Source organism: Lissotriton helveticus, chromosome 1_1 (genome assembly GCF_964261635.1).
Source record: "Lissotriton helveticus chromosome 1_1, aLisHel1.1, whole genome shotgun sequence".
In the NCBI taxonomy this organism is placed as follows: domain Eukaryota; kingdom Metazoa; phylum Chordata; class Amphibia; order Caudata; family Salamandridae; genus Lissotriton; species Lissotriton helveticus.
Window position 1 is genome coordinate 1,401,737,418 of NC_136057.1, and position 22,815 is coordinate 1,401,760,232.

Below are 22,815 nucleotides of genomic sequence, written 5' to 3' on the forward strand. Positions count from 1 at the left end.
GCACTATCCCCATCAAAACACAGTGATATTCCCCTAGCACAAGCTCAAGGGCCAATATACCTTACCAATGAAGACTGTCCTGTAGTATGAAAACAAGTTACTTACCTGTAACTTTGGTTCCCCAGTATTGGTAACTTTCATAGATTCCCATGCTTTGTATCATTCCCCGTCGTCGGAATGGGAGCCTCGGTAGTATCACAACCATAGGAACAAAAGAGGAAAAATAGGCCTAGGCCTCATCTCATTTGTATCCTATCAACCTCTTTGTGTAAAAGAGACCAAACTCCTGTAAGGACCAATCAGTATAGCCTCACCCCCTAGAACCTTCCTGAGAGAGCTCAGAGCCTCAGATTTTCGTAGCCGTTGTGTAAACCGCCACTATCTCTGTAAAAAGACCGAGCTTTCCCAGGGGAGGAGGGCGGGCGCATGGGAATCTATGAAAGTTACGAATACTGGGGAACCAAAGTTACAGGTAAGTAACTTGTTTTCTTGCCCTAGTATTGGAACTTTCATAGATTCCCATGCTTTGTATCAGAGTAGCTAGCAGTAAATTACCAAGACACATTTTGTAGATACATGGCATCACATAATCATATAGTAATACTTATAGCATAGCCAAACAAGAAACAAAATGTGCTCACCAGGATGGAGGGATCGGAGGGAAAGCTCACCTCTCAATGAAACAGATTCCGCAGAACTGCCTGACCAACAGCCGCATCGTCTCGTCCTGCAGATTCCAGGCAGTAGTGTCTCGTGAAGGTATGACTACTGCTCCACGTTGCTGCCCTGCAAATGTCTTTAATGGCGACTCCAGAGAAAAGAGCCACAGACGATGCCACAGACCTTGTGGAATGTGCACGTACCTTCCGCTCCAGTGGCTTGCCCGCCTCCTGATGACAGAATTGAATCGCACTGGAGATCCAGCGGGAAATGCCACTCTTTGCCAAAGGAAACCCCTTCCGTGGTGCGCTGTAGGACACAAACAACTGGGATGATTTCCGAAAGGGTCGTGTGCGTTCTAAGTAGAATTTCAAGCATCTCTGAACGTCCAAAGAATGTAATGTGCGTTCCGCAGTCGTAGAAGGGCGCGGAAAGAAAGACTTTAAAATCAAAGGTTCATTCAAGTGGAACTCAGACGGCACCTTCGGAATAAACTTCGGATTGGTGCGAAGAAAAAGAACATCCTTTTTGAATTGAAGGAATGGATGCACTATGGAGAGGGCTTGAAGCTCACTAACTCTTCTTGCTGATGTAAGAGCTAAGAGGAGGGCAAGTTTCCAAGACAGGAACTTCACGTCCACCTTGTGCACCGGCTCAAACTGAGCTTTAATGAGTTGAGCCAGGACAAGATTGAGCTGCCAAACTGGTGGAGGAGGCCGAACTGGAGGATACATCCGGAACAAGCCTTTCAAGAATTGTTTAACAATCCTAGAGGACCATAAGGAAGGGCCTGAAGAACTACGCCGAAACCTTGATATGGCTGCAAGATGTACCTTCACAGACAAATGCGCCAACCCAGACTTAGCCAATGATAGAATATATGGCAATAGTTGATGAGGCAGAGATTTGTAAGGTTGGAGACCTTGTCTTTGACACCATAGGCAGAACCTCTTCCATTTTGCCTTGTAAGTTTTATTAGTGCTCGGTGCTCGAGCCTGTGACAAAACTTCTCTACATTCCTGGGAGAGATTCAGATGACGGAACTCTCTGTGTTCAGGAGCCACGCTGTCAAGTGTAGCGATTTCGGATCCGGATGGTAAACCTGCAATGAGAATCATCTTGCATGGTTCCGCCTTCATTTTCCTGAGTACTCGAGGAATGAGGGGAATTGGAGGAAAAGCGTAAAAGAATGCGCTGTACCAGGCCATCGAAAGGGCGTTCCCCAGAGATCCCTGATGGTGAACTTTGCTTGCGTAAAACCGGCATTTGGCGTTCACCGGAGAGGCAAAAAGGTCGATGGTTGGTGTCCCCCAAACCGAGAACACACTATCCAGAATGGACTGATTCAATTCCCATTCGTGAGTCACCTCTGTCTGGCGACTCAGGGCATCCGCCTTGACATTGAGCGAGCCTGCCAGGTGTTCGGCTCTCAGACTGATGCTGTGAAGAATCGCATAATGCTACAATCAAAGGAGAGAGTAAGGGAGTTTGTTCACTCAGAAGTGAACTAGAGATCACTCCTATTCCCCTGGGAGGAAATGTATCAAAAACAATGAGAGGAGTATCCCCTATGAAGTTGAAGAACAGACGTATCTGGAGGGCAGGTTTTTTTGGCAAGAAGGAGAAAATTCATCCTTTTGTTTAAAACCCCTCACTCACCAACCTAGTGGTGACATGCTTCATCATCGGGGTCCACCTTGGCGTCCTAGCGACACCAAGGTGTGCTGCGACACCTGTACTACAGTGGAGCGGGTTGTGACTGTGGGTGTGAAAAGAATCAAAGATGTTAAAAATTGTCCTGGTTGTACTCAAAAATATAGTTTTAATTATAGAGCAACTGAACAATGTTTAAAAAAAACTAGGGCGAGATCCTGGTAGGGAAGTTACGACCAAGGATCTCTATATGTGATGAGTGGTCAACATGTTTCTACCTTAAGGGCAATTGCCCGGTATTCATCAGGACCAGAAAAACAGGTGGACAGGGGGTGTGTGCTCCCTAAAAAGCACACCCGTGCCTTGATCCCCTGTGTACCTACTGGCAAAACGGCCAGTGGTATATGCTGCTCAGTAAAATAAGTGAGCAGATGAAAGAGTGAAAAAGAGACCTGTAAGGAGAGAAAAAAGGAGGGTAAACATAATCAGGTTTAATGTTAACTTACTCTCCTGTAACGTCGTGCAGTGTCTCAGTGGAATGAAATATAGTGCCAAAAGGGGTTGATCTCCAAATAACATGATACCGTGATGATGGAGTGAGATACTAATCAACATCTATGCCAATAATTGGTGCACGCGGGTTGCATGCGATGTGAACACGGCACTTGTGAGTCTGATCATGCAGTATTTTTAGTGCCAGTATTGGAAAATGCATGACGACTTCAGCTAAGGATGGCACTGTCTGAATTGTGGATATCACGTGGTGCCTGTGCTCCTAGCAGGATAGAGAATATCTGGGCGGATGCTCTGCCATGGTAGGTGAATATACAGTGGGGTGATCTAAGGCATAGCGGTATCTCGGTAGTGCTATATCCATTTGACAGCATCTGACTCATTAGTGTGAGTGAATAACAATTAGTGAACATACAAAACGAACACACATGTAACACTGAGGAACAAACTAGAGCTCAAATGGTATGAATGAAGGCTTACTCGATTATGAGCTCTCAGGGCTTCAACGGGCAGGGCGTAGGTTCAATGCCTTAAACGTAACATATTCTGAAAGATTAAAGAGAGCGCGGGCGTTGTAAATCTCTGTGCAGCTCAGTGACTCCCTCGTTGACCCGGTACATACTTGTGTACCTGGGCGCTAACAGAGAAGATCTACTTACAGTTACAGGCGGGAAAGATCAGATCAGACCTACTCCTAACGTCCTCTGCTCGGCTAATGGGTTCCGCCGGCAGCAAGTCGCGGTAATGAGGAGTTGGCCGTTTCCGGGATGGGGCGCGGCCTGGGCTGGTTTGGGGGCGGGGCTCGCAGTGCGCAATGGCGTGCTGACGGTAGCTAGGCTACCCTTTGTAAACAGACGGGAGGTTAGGTTGCATGACAACACAGGACAAGTTAGGTGGAGCCACGGAGCTGTTGGTGAACAGCGTGGCTCGGAAAATTACTCATGTAACGAAAATCGAAGCATGAGGACACGGGGGTGGTGAAATTACAAAGGCTAGTGATTTGAAGGAGGAACACATTGGAATACGTATTCTAAAATGTGAGTGAGGCAGACACTGGTTTGTTGACCGATATTGGGTCGTTAGAGGGCATGACTCAATATTGTCTTAGGTGAGGCTGACACAGGTGTTTAACAGTATTGGGTCATGTGGGGGCTTAACACACAGATGTGTTGTGGCGCGTGAGCCAGTGGCACATTATGCATAGAGGTGAGCGATTGGACAGCGCATGTGGCGATGGGCTAGTCATATTCCAGGTTGGGGCACACAATGACATTGGCCCGATGGGGCAAAGCGTGGACAGACACTAAAGGTATCTTGTTGCATCTATGCGTTCGGGGTAGAGCGCTCCTTGTCACTGGTCAGGTCGACAGGGGGCGATGGCATCTCATTTTAGCACAGAGTTCCATGGAATATTATCGTTGAGCCCAATTTTATGAGAAGAAAGCCGATAAATCCATCGCTGCTCCTTTTCAAACAGTCGGGCTTGTGCATTAGGGCCTGGTTGGATTTGCTCAATCACTGTCCATCTCATATCGTTGGGAGTGTGATGTGCTGTGAGGAAATGATCAGTGAGCCTGGTGTTGGTTTTCTTGCATCGGATTGTACTTCGATGTTCTGCTATTCGTTGTTTGACTTTTCTAGTAGTCATCCCTACATAGGGTTTGTCACAACTGCATAGGATCAGATAGATGACAAACGTGCTGTTGCAGTTTGTGTGTGACCTTTGTTGCCAAATTTTACCTTGTTTTTGTGTTGTTAGTGAGGTGGCAAACGCTGCAGTCACCACATCTGGAGTGTCCTGTTACTGGGGGTAGACCCCATGCGTTGGTGATGGTTTGATGGGTTGTTGCCATAGTCATATTGGGTCTGGTGTTGACCAAAGTGTCTTTTAGGCTACGTGCCTTTTTGTAGGAAAAAAGTGGCTTGTCCCACTTATGATTTCCCGTGTGCAGTATAGACCAATGTTTCCTGATGCTTTTGCTCACCTGATTGGACACCGCATTATATGTGGTGACACATGTGAGTGGAATCTCCTCCTCTGGTCTAGGTATGTCCTCTAGCAGAGCTTGTCGCGGTTGATTTCTAGCCCTTTTCTGGCATCTCTTAGTGATTTTTTCAGGGTATCCCCGGTTTGTTAGTTTATTCGTTAGGTCTTCTGCCTGGGTTTTGTAGTCCTTTAGTTCGCTGCAGTTTCTCCTAAGCCTGAGATACTGGCCATAGGGTAGATTCTCCCTCAGGGGGCGGGGATGGAAACTGTCAAATCTCAGCAGATTGTTTTTGGCCGTGGGCTTGAAGTGGGTTTTAGTCTTGAGCCTATCATTGTCTCTTTCGATCTCAATGTCAAGAAAGACCATTTTGTCTTTATCTACACAATGTGTGAACCGTAAGTTCGGGTCACAGGTGTTTAGCCACGTGATGAATTCCATTAGAGTTTCTTGTGGTCCTTGCCAGTTAGTGAAGACGTCGTCTATGTACCGTCTCCAAAATTTGATGTGATTGCTGTAGGGGTTGTTGGTGGTTATGATATATCTTTTCTCAAAATCATACACGTAGAGGCCCGCCACACTGGGGGCAAAAACACTGCCCATAGATGTCCCGCCTATTTGGAGATATAGTTTGCCATCATGTTCAAAAAAGTTTCTTTTGAGAGCGAGAGTTGCACACTCTATAATGAACTCTTTGGGTGTTCTATACTCCCATGTAGAATTGTCCAGTGTTTGCTTTAGTACAGCAATGGTGGCGTCTTGGGGTATGTTAGTATAGAGGCTCTCTATATCTAGACTCACAAGGATGTAGTCCGGTTCAATCCTGATGTCTTCCAACATTGTCAATAGGCTTTTTGTGTCCCTCAGGTAAGTTGCAGTATTTTGTACAATAGTTTTAAGAAAGTGGTCACAAAAGCGTGACAAAGGTTCCAAGAGCGAACCTATGCCTGACACGATTGGTCTGCCAGGTGGAGGGATCTTGCCTTTGTGCATTTTAGGGACCACATAGAAATAGGGGATCTTACCCTCTGTTTTGCAGAGGAAGTCCGCTTCTTGTTTGGAGATGTGGCCTGAGGCCTCTGCTGCTTCCACCATGTTGGTTATTTCCGTCCTTAGATCTTCAGTGGGGTCGGCTGTTAGCCTTCTGTAGTTTGTGTTGTCCCCCAGCAAACGTTGGCATTCGGTGTCGTAGTCGGTCTTATTCATTATTACCAGCCCCCCTCCTTTGTCGGCTGGTTTTATTATGATCGAGTCATCGTTTTTCAGGTCAGCTATAGCTTTGTTCTCCGCTTGGCTGTTATTATGGTATTGTTTGGTGACTGCTAGTGCTTCGATGTCATTAAACACAGCTTGCTCGAAGGTGTTGATTTCCACCGGGATCGAGTGTGGCGGGGGCGTGAAGGTAGACCGTAATCTGAGACCCGTTTCATTCTTGGTTTCATCAGAATCAGTGGTGGTGATTTTTTCAAAATATGCTTTCAGTTTAAGTTTCCGAAAGAAAGAGGCCAGTTCGCAGTGTAATTTGAACTTGTCTAAGGCTGCAGTGGGCACAAAACCTAGACCCTTATTTAGTACATTGGATTCTGTGTTTTTTTTTAAACATTGTTCAGTTGCTCTATAATTAAAACTATATTTTTGAGTACAACCAGGACAATTTTTAACATCTTTGATTCTTTTCACACCCACAGTCACAACCCGCTCCACTGTAGTACAGGTGTCGCAGCACACCTTGGTGTCGCTAGGACGCCAAGGTGGACCCCGATGATGAAGCATGTCACCACTAGGTTGGTGAGTGAGGGGTTTTAAACAAAAGGATGAATTTTCTCCTTCTTGCCAAAAAAACCTGCCCTCCAGATACGTCTGTTCTTCAACTTCATAGGGGATACTCCTCTCATTGTTTTTGATAAGAATCGCATAATCCCAGATCCTCTGAGCTTCCGTGGACAGAGTTTGCGACCTCGTTCCCCCTTGCTTGTTGACATAGTGCATGGCCGTCGTATTGTCCGTCCGGACCAGCACTGTATGATGGTGAACAGCCTTCACGACGCGGCTGTTACACCGCCGTGCCATTACAACGCAGTCTTTTCAACGCAAGTCGTTACCACGACTTGCGCTGGAGGGCACTGCAGGACAAGGAATTTTTTAATTTACTATCCAACACCTTCCCTACTGTACGTAGGCTGGTGTTGGAATAGTAAATTAAAAAATTCCTAAGTCCGCACCCCCTCCAACGCAAGTCGTGGTAACGACTTGCGTTGAAAAACCGCGTTGTAACGGCACGTATTGTAACAGTACGCGTCGTAATGCCGTACATCCCTGTATGATTGCGAACTCTGGGAAGGAAAGCCTGCAAAGCCAACCGAATGGCCGTCAGCTCCAAAAAATTGATATGGCACTGGCGCTGCTCTGGACTCCAGTGCCCGCTGACTTGAAGCTCTCGGAGCACTGCTCCCCAGCCTTCCAAAGAGGCATCCGTGGTCATGATCAGGGGGGATGGTGAAATTCTGAACGTCAGACCTTGTGCGATATTGTCTTTTACTAGCCACCATTCGCATGCCTTTCTCATTGCTGATGTCACCAACACCTTGTCGTTGAATGATCCCTCCGCTTGGCACCATTGTTTGTCTAGTTCTTCCTGCAGAGGACGCATTCGCAGCCTGCAATGCGGTATTAATGGTATGCAGGATGACATCGATCCGAGAAGGGACTTGTATTGACGGACTGAAAGGCATTTCTTGTGGAACAGTTGGCGAGCTGATACGATCAACTTCTGTTGACGCTCTTCCGAAGGACGAGCTGTGCATAGCGTGGTGTCCAAAATGGCCCCAAGGAACCGTGTGGCTCTGGAGGGCTGTAGAACTGACTTGTGTTTGTTTAGCTGAAGGCCCAGGTGACTGAACAACTGAATGCAAGTCGAAACAGCTTGAGAGGTTTCCTTGAAAGATGGAGCCTTGACGAGCCAGTCGTCCAAGTAAGGGAAGACCTCCAGGGACTGTTTTCGTAGAAAAGCTGCTACTGGTGCCAACACCTTGGTGAAAACCCAAGGTGCAGACCGAAGGCCAAACGGAAGCACCTTGAATTGGAAATAGCTCTTGCCCACTGTGAATCGCAGATATTGCCTGTGAGCTGGGTGTATCGGTATGTGGAAATACGCATCTTCCAAATCCAGAGACGCCAAATAGTCGCCTGGGTTCAAAAGAGGAAGAATTTCTTGGAGAGTGACCATCCTGAAGGAGAGCTTGATGAGATAAGTGTTGAGCTCTCGTAGGTCTAGTATGGGGCGCCAAGTCTCTGCCGTCTTCCGCACCAGGAAGAACCTGGAATAAAAACCTCTGCCCCTCTGAGAGAGAGGTACCGGTTCTATTGCTCCCTTGAGGAACAATTGATGGGCTTCGAGATGGAGCAGTCCCAGATGTTTTGTGCGGCTGGCGCCCGGAGCTCTTGTTGGAGGAAGATCTTGGAATTCCAACGTATGGCCACTCTGTACAATATTCAGGACCCACTGGTCCGATGTTATACACTTCCAGCTGTTCAGACAAAAGGAAATCCTGCCCCCCACTGATGTGACTGGGAGGGTAGGAACAGTAGGTAGAGCCAGGAGGCCGCTATTGCCGCTTGGCGTTGTCACGTCCCTGACGGTTCTGACGCCCTCGCGGAGGTTGGCGAGAGTAAGACGCCGATTGTCGCTGCCGTTGATTTGAGTATTGAGTCTTATAAGACTGCGAAGATTGTGAGGAATATCTCTGTTGGGTGTTGCCTCTATACGAAGAGAAACCTCTGCCACGAGCGCCTTTAAATGGGACCTTACGGTAGTTGAGTGATCCCAAAGACTTCGCCGTGTCTGTATCCTTTTTTATATTTTGCAGGGCATCATCAACATGCTTACCGAAAAGCATCTCTCCATCAAATGGGAGATCCAGGATCTTATTTTGGACCTCTTGACAAAACCAGGTGGCTCTCAACCAGCCCTGGCGACGTAGCACCGCTGACCCTGCTAAGGCCCGAAAAGCCGTGGAGGCTATATCCATAGCACCGTCGATAACTTCAGAGGAGGATTTCTCTCCCTCCATCAACACTCTCTTGGCCTCATCCCTTGTGGAGTCTGGCAGTTGTTCCACAAACGGTTCCATGTCACACCACATCTGGCGATCGTATCTGCCTAAAATGGCGAGAGCATTTGCTGCTCTAACAATTAAGCTGGCCATGGAAGAAAACCTCTTCCCCACGTTATCCAGGCGCCTACCGTCCTTGTCCGGAGGCGTAGTCAAAGGTGTCGACAGGTTCTTAGACTTGCTTTGGGCGGCCTGTGAGATCACCGAATCAGGCTTCGGCTGTCCAAGAAGACAAGCTGGACTGCCTTCTGGGGCCTTATACTTATTTTCCAGTCTGGGGAGAACCGGAATAACAGTGGCTGGATTTTGCATGATTTTCATACCTTCCTGCCACACATGTTCAATTATGGGAATGGACTTGACCGATCTTCTGTATTGTTCCTTGAAGTCATAGAGGAAACATTCAGACTCCTCTCTTGTAATTGGCAGTCCAAACCTCTTTGGCACTCTCTCCATCAGGTTATGAAACCCCCCTATATCAACTGGAGGGGAGATAGAAGTATCCCGACCAGTGGCATCTGGATCTTGTAGCCCACTGTCACCCTGATCCAAGTCTGGGTCCTGCAATGGATCAGTCAAGGGATCCACCTGTACAGCATCATCGTCCGAAGAGGTATCCTGCTGGACAGTATTGGCTGGTTCAGGATCCGGTGTCCGGGAACGGACCATAGGTATTACCGGTGGTGGAGTGAGGGGCACCACTGGCGAAGGAGGCAGACCGATGACTAGCTGTGCTTGTGGCAACACCTGAGGTGGAGGTTGCGCAGACTGCATGGAAGGTTCCGAAGGAAACCTGTTTCTATAGTCCTGCAGCATCATCTGTAGATCAGAGATTAGAGAGGCGGGCATGGCCACCATGTCCTGCCCTAAACCAGGTGGACGTCGCTCTTGTGGATCATATTGATGCAACTGTTGGCCACCTGTATGCTTGTAATATTCCTCCGTGTCAGTCTCCTGCAATTTTACATTCAAGTCTGAGGGACTGTAGGCATCTCCATAATGGCCACTCTCATCCTCATCCTCATCCTCCTCCGACTCATCATCCAGAAGCATTGTCGGTGGATGCGACAAAACTCGTCGCGGGGACGTCATTTCCGGTGTAATTTTCATCTTCTGCAGTGGAAAATGCACTTTTTGACCCGTCGACGGTCTCGTCGACGGTCTCGTCGACGGAGCCGTCGTCGACGGTGCAGCAGTCGTCGACGGTATTGTCGATGGAATCGTCGATGGTACAGCGGCCTTCGTCGATGAAATCTTGGTCATCGACGGAATGATCGTCGACGGTTTCGTAGACGAACTCGTCGTCATCACCATCAGCGTCGACAGCACCTTTCCGGAGCTCATCGTCGTCGACGTGGAAGAAGCTATCGTCGACGAACCGGGAACCTTGAATGACGACGAAGTCGTCGACGTGGAGATCGCTACCGACGACGAGCCCGTCGACGGAGCTAAGGAAACAGCAGGAATTTTCACAGAAGCAATCGTCGTCGACGTACCTTATGTTTTTGTCGTCGACGGACGCTGTTTTTTCTCCGGCCCGGTTCCTGGAGTGACAGAAGAGTATTTGTCACCGGTTTTTTCTTTTTTGGACAGAGGAGAAGTGATAGTAACCTCCTTTTTGTCCTTTGAGGCTGTAACCAATCCAGCAGCCTGTCCCTGCCTCTCCTTTTCACATACGTGAGGAGATTGAAGGGGACCAGCCCTCTCAGACCTGTCAGAGATCTTATGAGGGGCCTTAAGAGGGGGCTCAGCTGAAGAAGAACCAGGGGGAGACCTACCCCTCTTCCTGGATCTGTGAGAGGACGCTAGAGATGTTGAATCCTCTTCATCTGATGAGAGCACCTCCTTCCGAGTCTTCATCTTTTGAAGCCAGGTCAAAAGCCGACCCTCTCTATCACGAAGTGTCTTTGTTGAGAAGGTTCTACAAATTTTGCAGTCTGTGGCCTTGTGGTCCGGGTATAAGCAATAAATACAGTTGTCATGCTTATCTTCCACAAAAAGTCGTTTTTTCCCACAAGAGGCACAGGACCTGAATAAGGCCTTCTTCTCCTTGTCAGACATGTCTTGATTTCAGTAGAAAAATTGAAGAAATAACCAATAAGATTGGGAAAAAACTGAGCAGAGCTCAGTGGAGACTCCCTAGCACAACGTGCGGTAGAAAAATCTGAGGCTCTGAGCTCTCTCAGGAAGGTTCTAGGGGGTGAGGCTATTCTGATTGGGCCTTACAGGAGTTTGGTCTCTTTTACACAAAGAGGTTGATAGGATACAAATGAGATGAGGCCTAGGCCTATTTTTTCTCTTTTGTTCCTATGGTTGTGATACTACCGAGGCTCCCATTCCGACGACGGGGAATGATACAAAGCATGGGAATCTATGAAAGTTCCAATACTGGGGCAAACTGAAGTATTCCTCCCATAAGTACCAGAATAATCACCCTTGTTAGACAGTGTACAGTGATTCTTTATTGTGTGTAACAATATTATAATGCTAAAGTACATTTCTTTTTTTAACATCCAAGGTACTGGCTGGATAGTGAATTATAATTTGTCACCTGGTTTCTATTGAGTCCTGAGTCTCTAATCCACACCACTTACCTGAGTAAGTCTTGGATTGTTCGCTCGACTTCACTACCCTGAGAGTACTAAATGGGAATACGTGGTGCTCAGTTTTGGGTCCATAGCTAACCCCCTGACACCAGTGGTAAAAGGCTCTGATTGATACAATATGAGCCTAATAATGCATGATTGCACTGGGACTCCTGAAAAAGTTTCCACAGTGCTCAGGAAACCACTCACTGCTGCATCAGCCACAATACCTGCTACACCACCTTCGAATTTCACTCCACCTCAGTCACCCACCTTTCATATTAACATTCTTCGACACTTCAATCAAGCTGTTTGATCTCTCCATCCCCCGCATCCTTCTTGTTGACTTCAACCTAAACTTCAGAATCCAAATACAGAACACTCTTTGCCCACTTATTAACAGATTAGACAATAATTACCACATACACACGCATGCGCACACACACACGCCCAAACAACTAGACCCCTTACTAGTCTCCAATACACTTACCTCCTACTACTAATTTTTCCCCTTCTGACCATGATGAGATACAACTTGTAGTCAATATTTATTTCACCCAAGCCATGTACCCCTAAACCATCTTCAGAAGAAAACATGCTCCTGACTCTTTTCCTGCTTTCTTATACCAACTCCACAACAACCGTACACCACTTCAGCACACCACACCCTTTGACCAGTTTAATAGTACCCTTCAATGTGTTTCTCACACACACTATTCCCTGTACTCCCTGAACTATATTCCCTCTATGTCCATATCTCGAATCACACAGGACATTTGGTTCCTGAAAACTAGGATAAGTGCACTCAACAAGCAGAGGGACAAATAGGACTAGAAAATTGTGATATCTAGCAAGAAGTGACAAATACCCTCTCTCTAGCACTGGACAATGCAAAGTACACCTACTTTCAAAATATCACCTCCACACACAACCTCAGCCCAAGGTCTGTCAAATACAATCAATAACTTAGTCTCCCTATTTCGTACAATCATCACTCAAACTTCTCTGTCAGCCAAGGACTTTGCACATACTTCTCACACAAAATCAGCACAATCGGGGACAAAGTGCCTACTTGGCTCATTGCTCCTCCTCTATCTTCCTTGACTTCATTCATGCCAACTCCACTCTGATGCCTTATCTGATTAATCCCCTGCTTCAGCTATGAAGCTCATCCCCTAACAAAGTTGTATTAAATCTTCATGTGCCCCATCTCGCCCGTAAATAATGAAACCCTTGGCCCTCTCTTCCCAGGTGCTTCTCTCCCTTACCTACATATTTAATAAGAGTTTCAACTGCAACCTGCCCACACGGCTTTAAATCTGCTGTTTACTTCCCTTACTGAAAACAACATTGTTGATGTTTCCCAGAACACAAGTCCTAAAAAACAGAAGTGGGGTGACTAACTAGGTTAGGCAGTATGCAAGTGAAATCATGATGCGTCCCATCACAGCGCATGATGTCACAACATGCCTCATTGCACGTGACATCACAGGAAGTGACCTCACTGGAAGTGACATCACAAGAAGTGACATCAGATATTACGACCTCACACATATGTATATCAGGTATATCATGAGTATATTAAAGCGCATTATGAGATTTGGCGTCGAGGATGTGCCAAATAAGTGGCGCAATCCTGACGCAAAATCTGGGCCTCAACTAATACAATAATTTTTTTTATTCGTGCCACAAAGAAATTGGCAACAAGGAGAAGCATGGCAGTAGATCTGTTCTGCTTAACTGGCTGTTAAGTCTGCATCTTAAAATATTTTATGGGGTTAAGGCATCTGCTGTAAAGGTGCCCAGTAAATCTCAGGGAATAGTAATAATGGTGAGATAACTCTGGAAGAGAACACATTTGTTGGAGAGATCTGTGTTTTGTGAAGTCTCAGATTTGAATCAAACTAGTGTAGAAGGTCAATGTGTCACCTGCAAAACACTTTATGTAACATGCAGATGACAGATTCTTATTTTATGTAGACAGGTAAGTACACAGAGATCCTTTGTTACCTGCAGTTCATATAGTTGAATCCCTGTAATATAGCACAGTGAGTTATGAAGGACATGTGACTCCTACATCTTGTAACCCTCACTGTCTCATGTAACTGATCTTGAACATTGATTATTGTCAATGTATAATGTGTATGTTTTGTAAAGAGCTCTGACACCCTGCATTGGGATGCGTAGCGCTATAAAATAACTAAGATAGTGCTATTGAAATTGTTATTTGAGTAAATACTGGGACAGACCAACACATCTGACATTCTTACGGTGCATACATCTCTTATATACAGGCACTGAACAAAGGCAAAAGCATGGCTCTCTTAAGTACCTGTGAAGAGATAACAACCTGTGTGCCTTTGTTTCCCCTCCGTGGCATTTACATTTAAGTGTGAGGTTCCAGGACGACTCCAGTCAGGATATTCAGACAAAAGGAGGCCCGATGGCCCCTTAACTTAGGCCCAGTTGGAGGTGAACATAAAAAAGCTCCCTCGCTGCCTGCCCCTTGCTACTAGAAATGAAAGCAGACAACGTACAGGCGCTGCTGAATGTGTCCCGGTGTCTTACTCCTATTTAGCAGACCTCTCCTTCTCAAGAGCATGAGATGCCAAGAGATCACAGCTGACCCGTCTAACAGCTGAAGTCCTTCAACAGGCAATTATAGATCCACTCCTATCCTCCATTTTCACCACCTTTCATGGTGACATGAACTCCTCATTCATCTTTTCCTGTCATCTTTCAAATGTTGATACACAAAACGTCTTTCTCATCCTGTTTCCACGTGCATGGATTACTGACTGCCTTACTGCTACGCGACATCGGATAGTCCCTGGGCGCTCATATTAAACTCCCCTAAAACGGGATCGCTTACTTTCTCTCCTCCTCTGCACACACCTTACTACCTAGTTATATCCATTTTCATCTGGCATCTTTACTTTCTGCTCTTCAGCCAAAAAACCTGACATCTCTCTAACCCTTCTGTGGTATGGAGTAATTTATCACAACCAACACCACAGCAGCATGCTGCCAGGTACTTAATATAAGAAAAACATGCCTGTTATTCCCTTTTTACACCCCAAGGCACTAATAAACACACCATCACTTAGTAAATTAGAATCTGCAAAAGTCCTCCTACCCATTGGACACGGTTCTCAGCTTTGCCACCACAACCTGCCCAGACAAACACCCACCACTTCCTTTGGCACTCAGTTAACAAAAAGGACTAGCATACATAATTAACAAACATAGACAAAGTTGTGCAGGGCTCTTCTCACGCTTCCCTTGACAGCATACTAACCTTTAAACATCCTTTATGATCTGTTACTCAGAACTTGCTGGCTGCACCCAAATCAGCTTGTGTGGCATCTGTATTCCGATCTCTATGTTTTCTAGGCCCAGATCACTGGAACTCACTGCCCTGCTGAGAGATCAGAGTTTCTCTGCACGTGTTCAAAACTACTCTGAAATGTCATCTCGTGAGCCTGGAAGAATAGAATAATTAATAAAGCACACTGCGAGAACACTTTAAATAGGTCTACCATGTTACAACACTTTACATTATTGTTCTCTTGTTTTCTTTTTGTTGGTGTGTTGCTATCTCTTCATCACAAATTAGTTATATTTGTTCTGAGCCTCAATCACCAGTTCGATTCACGCGTACCTCATCTACAATTTGCTATGTATCACAATTGGCCTTATGTAGGACATTTCTGGTTGAAATGTCAAGTCAATTGTTCCTAAATAAATAAACATGGTCTGTGTAAATGGAAGAACGTCAGAAGGAAGCTATGATGGAACAGCCCCACATTTATTCCATGCAGCAAAAACAAATGTAGCTACACTGAATCACGTAACAATTAACAATGTGTACATTAGGAGGAACTGAGCACTCAGCATCAGCGGTTCTGTGAGCAAAGATAAAATTAAATTAAAAACAATTTTTTTGGGGTTAAATTTAAAAATGAAAAAATCTCACAAAGAGGTAGCTATTCCAATGGTCTTAAATAACTAGTGACCAGAATTCAACAACCCAGAAAAATAAACACATCTTGACACAGAAAATAACACATACATAGTCAGAGTTAATGGTATAACTGCAAACGACTGAACGCAGTGCAACAAACAGAAAAAGCCCTGTTCTAGCAAATATGTCCTCCCAAAAGTGAATGTGCAAAGTGTTGATAAGTCCTCACGAATACCAAAAGTTTTTCTGGGGTAGAAATATGTTATATTTAAATAGTTAATGGGCCTCCATACAAGGACTGAAGTGAACACTGTTAGACGGGGACCTGGAGGGTCGGCCGAGCACAAGGGGAGAGGCCTCCAGTGAGGGCCGTCTCCAGCGATCGTACAGACAAGTAACTTCCCCCCCACAGATGGACACCACACGAAGGTCAGCTTAACACCTTTTATAGGCAATTCTTTGAGTAAGGTAGTGCGATACAAGGAGATTAGGACACGATGATCCTCTCAATTCTAGTCTCTAGTAGGGAAAGGGGGTAGCGGGACAGTCTTGGTACCTACAGGCACTGAGGTGAAACGGTGGTAGCTCACAATCCTCGAGCTCGGCGTTCGGACGGGTCAGACCGCGGCAGCGCCAGCAGGTCCCGAAGAGGTCGTAGGTGGCAACGGGCCGCGGCAGCGCCAGCAGGTCCCAACGAGGATGACGGTTACAACGGGCCGCGGCAGCGCCAGCAGGTCCCACGAGGATGAAGGTTGCAGAAGGCCGCGGCGGCGCCAGCAGGCAGGACAATAGTTCACAAGGCAGGGCTGCGGCAGCGCCAGCAGTCCGTCAAGGATGAGTTCTTCTCGGTGTCTCTCGACTCCAGGATACAACTGCCTTCCTGCTCTGGGGCTGCCTCAGTTATAGGTCTGGCGCCCTTTGATGTCCGGACCCTCGCACTGGGAGGTCGGGAGGTCCGGGATGAGGGAGTCCAGACACCCAGCAGGGGGGTGGAGCCAGCACCCGGGGAGGCTGGGGGGCGATCGGCACCTGGCGGGGGAGAGCCATCGACACTTCTTTCTCCCATCAGCCGGCCAAGTGGTCCGTTCACCTCCTGGATGGATGGTGGTGCCGGGATGGCGGGGCCTGGCCGGGCCCAGGGTTGGGGTCGAGCTGAGGCCACGGGGCCGCGTGGTGCAGTGTCCAAGATGGCGGCTGGGCCAGGCAATGGGGCTGCCGGGGGCCCGGGCCCGTGACACAGAGATATCCGGGAGCAGGCGTCCCGGAGGGGACGGGTTGTGGGTTGCTTCTGCGGGTAGGCCCCGGAGAGCCGGTGTCTGGGCCCTGTCATGCGGGGAGGGAGCGAGCCCTTCGTGGGGCCTGTCCAACAAACACACATTAGATGTGGTTTATATACACACAGTACATATTAGGAATTTGCAATCACCTTCCTTCACACCATTTTGGAAATTAAGAAAAGGTCAGTGAAGTATTTTAACTCCTTTACCCCGCTTTCTTTCTATCTTACTCGTAGTTGTAAGGTAAAACATGACAGGAACAAGAAAAGGTTCCCACTTTAGAACTGTCGGCAACTCTGTCACCTCTGCCTGATGATGATAACACAACTGAAGGGGTTTTCAGTGTTCTGTATACTTGCAACTTTATTGAACAATCCTCGGTGCCCAACCTTCATTCATTTCAAAGTTCGTCACATGCATCACATTGGTGAGCCCCTGAGCAGGCCCTAAGTGCACTGTGAGCCAGTGCTTTAAGTGCGATGAAGAAGGTGGGGTCTCTAAAATGGGACTGACCAAAAAAGCGTAACTATGAATCCTTTTCAAGAGGCAGGGCCTATGAAATTACGGGTGTGGCTTAAAACACGTGAACTAAATGTCACCTGACCAGTATTTGGGTGCCTCTGTGAGTTTTCTGGTATTACATCCAGACATATCACACAACAACAAGCATGCAACTAGGACCAAACCTATTGGCTTTACCAATGCTTGTTAGTAGTATCTGATATATTAGTAACAAGAATGATTTTGTTGCGAATAATTATAATGGAAAGTCTTTCAATTCCGGAAACATGAGACAGTGAATTAAACAACGCTAAAGTCTGTGGAGGAGTAGTGGTCTTTGCGGTGTCTCAGTTACTCTCGTTCTCCCCTTCACACCACTTTCCTCAGCCATCTCTCCTTCTGTTAGTCACTAATGCCATTTTGTTCATCCCCATATCTTTCTGAAATGCTCACTCAACTACTTGTATAGCACATCCTCCTTCCTCTCATAGCTGTCTTTTCACTCCATGCCCTTTCAATCTCTTACACACACACAAGCACGCATACACATACACGTGTTACCATCCTTGTGGGGACTATGTGTGAACACCTGCCTTGTGGGGACTAACCTTTCCCATTTGTTTAAAAATATGCCAATCACAGAAAAATGTTAAGAAAAAATTCCTATTACAGGATCCTGCTTCAAATGTGCAAATATATTGTTTTTAATCGCGCGCACAGAACCATCATTATGGGGACTTGAACATGTGTTACCATCCTTGTGGGGACTTACTCAATAATTATTATTTTTGATTGAATGTCTTCATAAAGAAATGGCTAACTGTAATTTTTCAATGCTCTACTTAAATTACATGATAGTTTAGTCATATGTCAATAGCTCATTGTTTCCTACGAGCAGACAGAAAATAGATTGTGATGATAATGTATTTTTCAGCAGAAGCCTATAGCATATGAAGTCCCTGGAAAGGGATTTACAGTTATTTGGCCTGTTACTGAGTGCTCAAAAACGTTTAGGAATAAGGAAACAACACAACATTGAATTAATTTAGAGGCCAACGATCCTGCAATGTGGTCTGATCGGAAAGCCAAGTTGAGATTCCCTAGTTCCATTTCATCAATCTCATTACTAGGCATAATTTTTTTGTGTGCCGGTGCAACAATAATTCCCAGAGATATGGTATGATATTATAGTTATGTTCTACAACTGACAGAGAGAGTCTGTGATGATAGTCATTTTTAAGCCACTGCAGAGATAATGTGTGATTATATTGAAATTTTGTTTAAATATAGTCACTCTCAGTTGCTATAGGCATAGTGTATGATTATATTTATGTTCAAGTTCCCGCATAGAAAAAGTGGGTTGTACTTATACTTAAGTCCCCACAAAGATGGTGTTTGATGCTAGTTATGTTTAAGTCACATGAGATAAGTTTGTTATTAGAGGGATGCACAGGTTCTCACATAGATAGAGTGTGATTTTAGACATGCTAAAATCCTCCAAAACAGTGTCTGATTATAATCATGTATGGTTATAGTCTGGCTGATGTCCCCCTACAGGTCCCCCTACAGATAGTGGACAATGACAGTCATTCTGCAGACCCTGCTAATATAGTGTGTTATTATAGAAGGGCGTAGTTCCCCACAGAGTTAGTTTGCGATTATTGTAATGTTCAAGACCCCACAGAGCTAGTGTGTAATTATAGGGATGTCCAGGTCCCCACAGAGATAGTGTGTGATTATTGTAATGTTCAAGACCCCACAGAGCTAGTGTGTAATTATAGGGATGTCCAGGTCCCCACAGAGATAGTGTGTGATTATTGTAATGTTCAAGTCCCCACAGAGATAGTGTGTGATTATTGTAATGTTCAAGTCCCCACAGGGATAGTGTGTAATTATAGGGATGTCCAGGTCCCCACAGAGATATTGTGTGATTATTATGCTTAAGTCCCCACAGTGATGGTGTGTGATTATATTTATGCTCAAGTCCCCACAATGATGTTGCATTATTAGTCATGATAAAAAAATTCACAAAACAAACATAGACATGTCCCCGCTGAGATGGTTAGTGATTATTGTTATATTTAAGTCCCCCGCAGAGAGTGTGTCATAATATTTATATTCAAGTACCCAGATAGAAAGTGTTATGATAATCATATTCAAGTCCCAGTAGAAATATTGTATGATGATAGTCATACTGATGTTCATGTAGAAATAGTATGCCATTACATTAATGCCCAGGTCCCCACAAATAAAGTGTTTAATTATAGTTACAATTAAAGTCCTGATTGAGATAGTGTGTGATTATATTCATGTTAAAGTCCCCTCAGAGAAATCGTATGATTATAGTTATGTTCAAATCCCCACAGAGATAGTTAGAGATCATAGTTATGTTCAAGTCCTCACATATAGAAAGTTATGATAGTCAAGTTCCCAGACAGATGATGTATTATTATAGATATGCTTAGGTCCCTGTAGTGATAATATATTATAGTGATGTCCGGTTGCCTGCACAGATAGGGTGTTATTAAAGTCAAGCTCAAGTCCTGCATGGATGTTATGTGATTATAGTGTAGACTAGGCCCCAAAGAGATAGTGTGTGATAATAGGGATGCCCACATTTCCACGAGATGGTGATTGTAAACCTGCAGAGAAAGTGCATGATAATTGTCAAGCTCAAGTCTCCTTACGGAAAAAATCTTTTATAATAGACATGCTCATGTCCCTGCATATACAGTGTATAATTATAGTAATGTTCAAGTCCTCACAAAGCAATAGTGTGATTAAATTGAGGCCCACGTCCCAAAAGAAATAGTGTGTGATTATAGACATGCCAAGGTCACCAGTGAGATAGTGTGTGATGATAGTCATGTTTAATTCCTCAAAATTATATTGTGTAATGAATTATATTGATGCCCAGATTCCCACAGAGATAGTGTGTAATTATAGGGATGCCAAGTTCCCCACATAGATAGTGTGTGATGATTGGGATATCTAAGTTCTCAGAGAGAAGTGTGTGAGTATAGTGTTATCACTATCCACACAGAGATAGTGCGTGAATATAGTCAAGTTCGCAGCCCCCCAAAAAAGCTAGCTTGTGATTGGTTATATTGATGCCCAGGTCCAAACAAAGATAGTGTGTGATTATTGTGATGGCCAGGTCCCCACAGAGATAATGTGTGATTAGAGGGCTGCCCAGGTCTCCACAGAGATAGTGTGTGATTATAGGTATTCCAGGTCCCCATAGAGATAGTGTGTGATCATAGTAATGTTGAAGTCCCCAGAGAGATAGTGTGTGATTACAGGGATGCTAGGTCCACACAGAGATAGTGTGTGAGTATTGTAATGTTCAAGTCACCAGAGAGATAGTGTGTGATTAGTGAAGTTCAAGTCCCCACAGAGATAGTGTGTGAGTATACTGATGGCCAGGTCCCCACAGAGATAGTGTGTGAATATAGGGATGTCAGGTCCCCACTGAGATGGTGTTTCATTATAGGAATATCCAGGTCCTCAGAGACATAGTGTGTGAATATAGGGATGTCCAGGTCCCCACAGCCATAGTGTGTAATCATAGGGATGTCCAGGCCCACCCCGGAGATAGTGTGTGATTATAGGGATCCTAAGGTCCCCACCCTGAAAGTGTTGCTCATAGTCATATTCAAGTCTTCAGAGTGATGTGTTTGATGTATTACACACACACAAACACACACAGTCTCATCATTTATAAACACATTTTCTGATGGATACCAATGCCTATGGATTCCTCACCTTTTGAATTATCCCTGCGCCAGTATTCCACAAAACTTTTTCATAGCTCTCCCACGTCGATGAGGACGTCACAATAACATGGCTCCACTCGCGACTCCGTTTGATGTCACTGGAGCCATCGGAGCGCTGACGTCATTTCCCTTTTTTCTGTGCCATTGACGCATAACAGTTTTTCTGGGACTCCCCATTTCCTTTAGCTATTACTTTGTTTCAGTTACCTCTTTCTGTGTAGCAGTATTTTGCCTGCACAAAAGAAGTCAGGGTTCAAGCCATGTAGGGAGTGTTGAGGTCATATATTCAACACAGAGCTTGCCTTTGGTGTCTGTCATCGGATCACGATGTCGAGGGATGTTCATCTTCTTAGAGGATGAATCCGAAGGCACAAAAAGAGCGAGAGGCGAAGTAATTCATGGCCTGGGTGAGAAAGGAGAAGAGAGACGGTAACAAATCCAAGCCGAAGTCGACGACCCCGCACACCTAGAGATCGTCGCAGAAGCACAAAAAGAAGCGTTGACCTGGATCCCGATGTCGGTCTTCGAAAGGCAAGCCTTCGAGGTTGGCTTCTCCGGTTAAACGGCGTCATGGTAAAGACGGCGTCTCGCCTTCTCCTTCTCCGCAGGCAACTCCGGTCCATTCTCTGGTGCCAAGGGATTAACCGGCATCAAGGGAGTTGTCTCCTGCTCCTCCACCTTCGCCTGCTCCAGTTCCGGTGTCCCCGGCGTCACAGCCCACCATACGGCCTAGGTTGGATACAGACCAGGCGGTTCCGGATCCTTATCCACCCTTTCCGGGTCTGGGTGCAGATCTGACATATTTTCTAAATGCAATGTTTGGCATGTTTGCCAAAGCGGTTAACCCATCCGGTGTGCTGGCTGGTCCGTGAGTCCACTTGCTTTCAATTTGGGCGTTCCCCAGCAATATGCCCAGGCACCTTCCGTGCCCTTCATGCCCATGGGACCTTCATGCCGAGATTCTCGACGCCGGTTCCACTGTCTCCGGCTCTGGGGCGACGCCTTCCCGGCTTCGAGCTGTGCCACTGATGGACCTCCTTCAACGCCGGTGCTGTTTTCACTGGAGCTGTGCCTGGCCCGCTGACGCCGATCCCAAAGATGCGCTCAAGAAGGGAGTTCCAGAGACTGCTGGAAAAAGAGGAGTACCAGGGACAGCAGGATCAAGCAGAAGAAGGGGAAATTCTTGGCTCTGTCGCTGACTTTAAAGGCCTTCTGGAGGCCAGTGGCTTGAACACTTCCCCTGAGTGGGAGCTTTCTTCTCCAAAGTCAATGCCTTCTCAGGATGTTGCTCCTTACTATACTGTAATCAGCCGACCTGTTGGATCTGCAATTGCCTACAGCTGAAGTCAGGTCTAATATCTTGACTGAAGTCTTACACTCTCCTTCAGTGGTTGAACCTTTACTACCATTCAATGAGGCTTTAACCAAACAATTCTGGAAGTGTGGCAGAAGCCTATATCTGCACTGGTGGTTTTGAGAGCAGTGGCAAGGTGCTATAAGCCTGCTCCGGGAGATCCAGCTTTTCTACCCTCCCACCCTTCACCAGAGAGCTTGGTGGTTCAAGTTACATGTGTCTCCAAGAAGTCGTCGGTATCCTTCCCCTCCACTCCGGGGGATAGGGACTCTAAAAAGTTTGAACAATCAGCCAAAAAGGGGTTCTCCTCTGCAAGTATGGCCTTAAAGTCAACAAACGCCACATGCTTTTTGTGAAGGTATATCCATGCTTTGATGGACTCAGCCAAAGAGGTAGTTTTTAAACTGCCTCACAACGTACAAGGTCATTTTTTTA

The 22,815-nt window shown here is 46.0% G+C and overlaps 3 protein-coding genes across 36 annotated transcripts in view; 1 reads left to right on the top strand and 2 right to left on the bottom strand.

The window, feature by feature from the left end:
- Positions 1-14,945, bottom strand: part of ACP5 (acid phosphatase 5, tartrate resistant) — a 589,255-nt gene extending 574,310 nt beyond the window's left edge. The window contains exon 1 of one of the 3 annotated variants that reach the window (XM_078684666.1): positions 14,807-14,945. The gene's annotated coding sequence lies outside the window, so the exon portion shown is untranslated. The remainder of the gene's footprint in view (positions 1-14,806) is intronic. The other 2 variants (XM_078684647.1, XM_078684662.1) reach the window with 2 other exon arrangements.
- The window catches only part of LYL1 (LYL1 basic helix-loop-helix family member), a 266,752-nt gene that overhangs the window by 33,863 nt on the left and 210,074 nt on the right, over positions 1-22,815 (top strand). The gene's annotated exons all lie outside the window — the stretch shown is intronic.
- The window catches only part of NFIX (nuclear factor I X), a 5,476,577-nt gene continuing 5,468,613 nt past the window's right edge, over positions 14,852-22,815 (bottom strand). For all 32 annotated transcript variants that reach the window (XM_078684524.1, XM_078684487.1, XM_078684527.1 and 29 more), the window contains one exon: positions 14,852-14,990. The gene's annotated coding sequence lies outside the window, so the exon portion shown is untranslated. The remainder of the gene's footprint in view (positions 14,991-22,815) is intronic.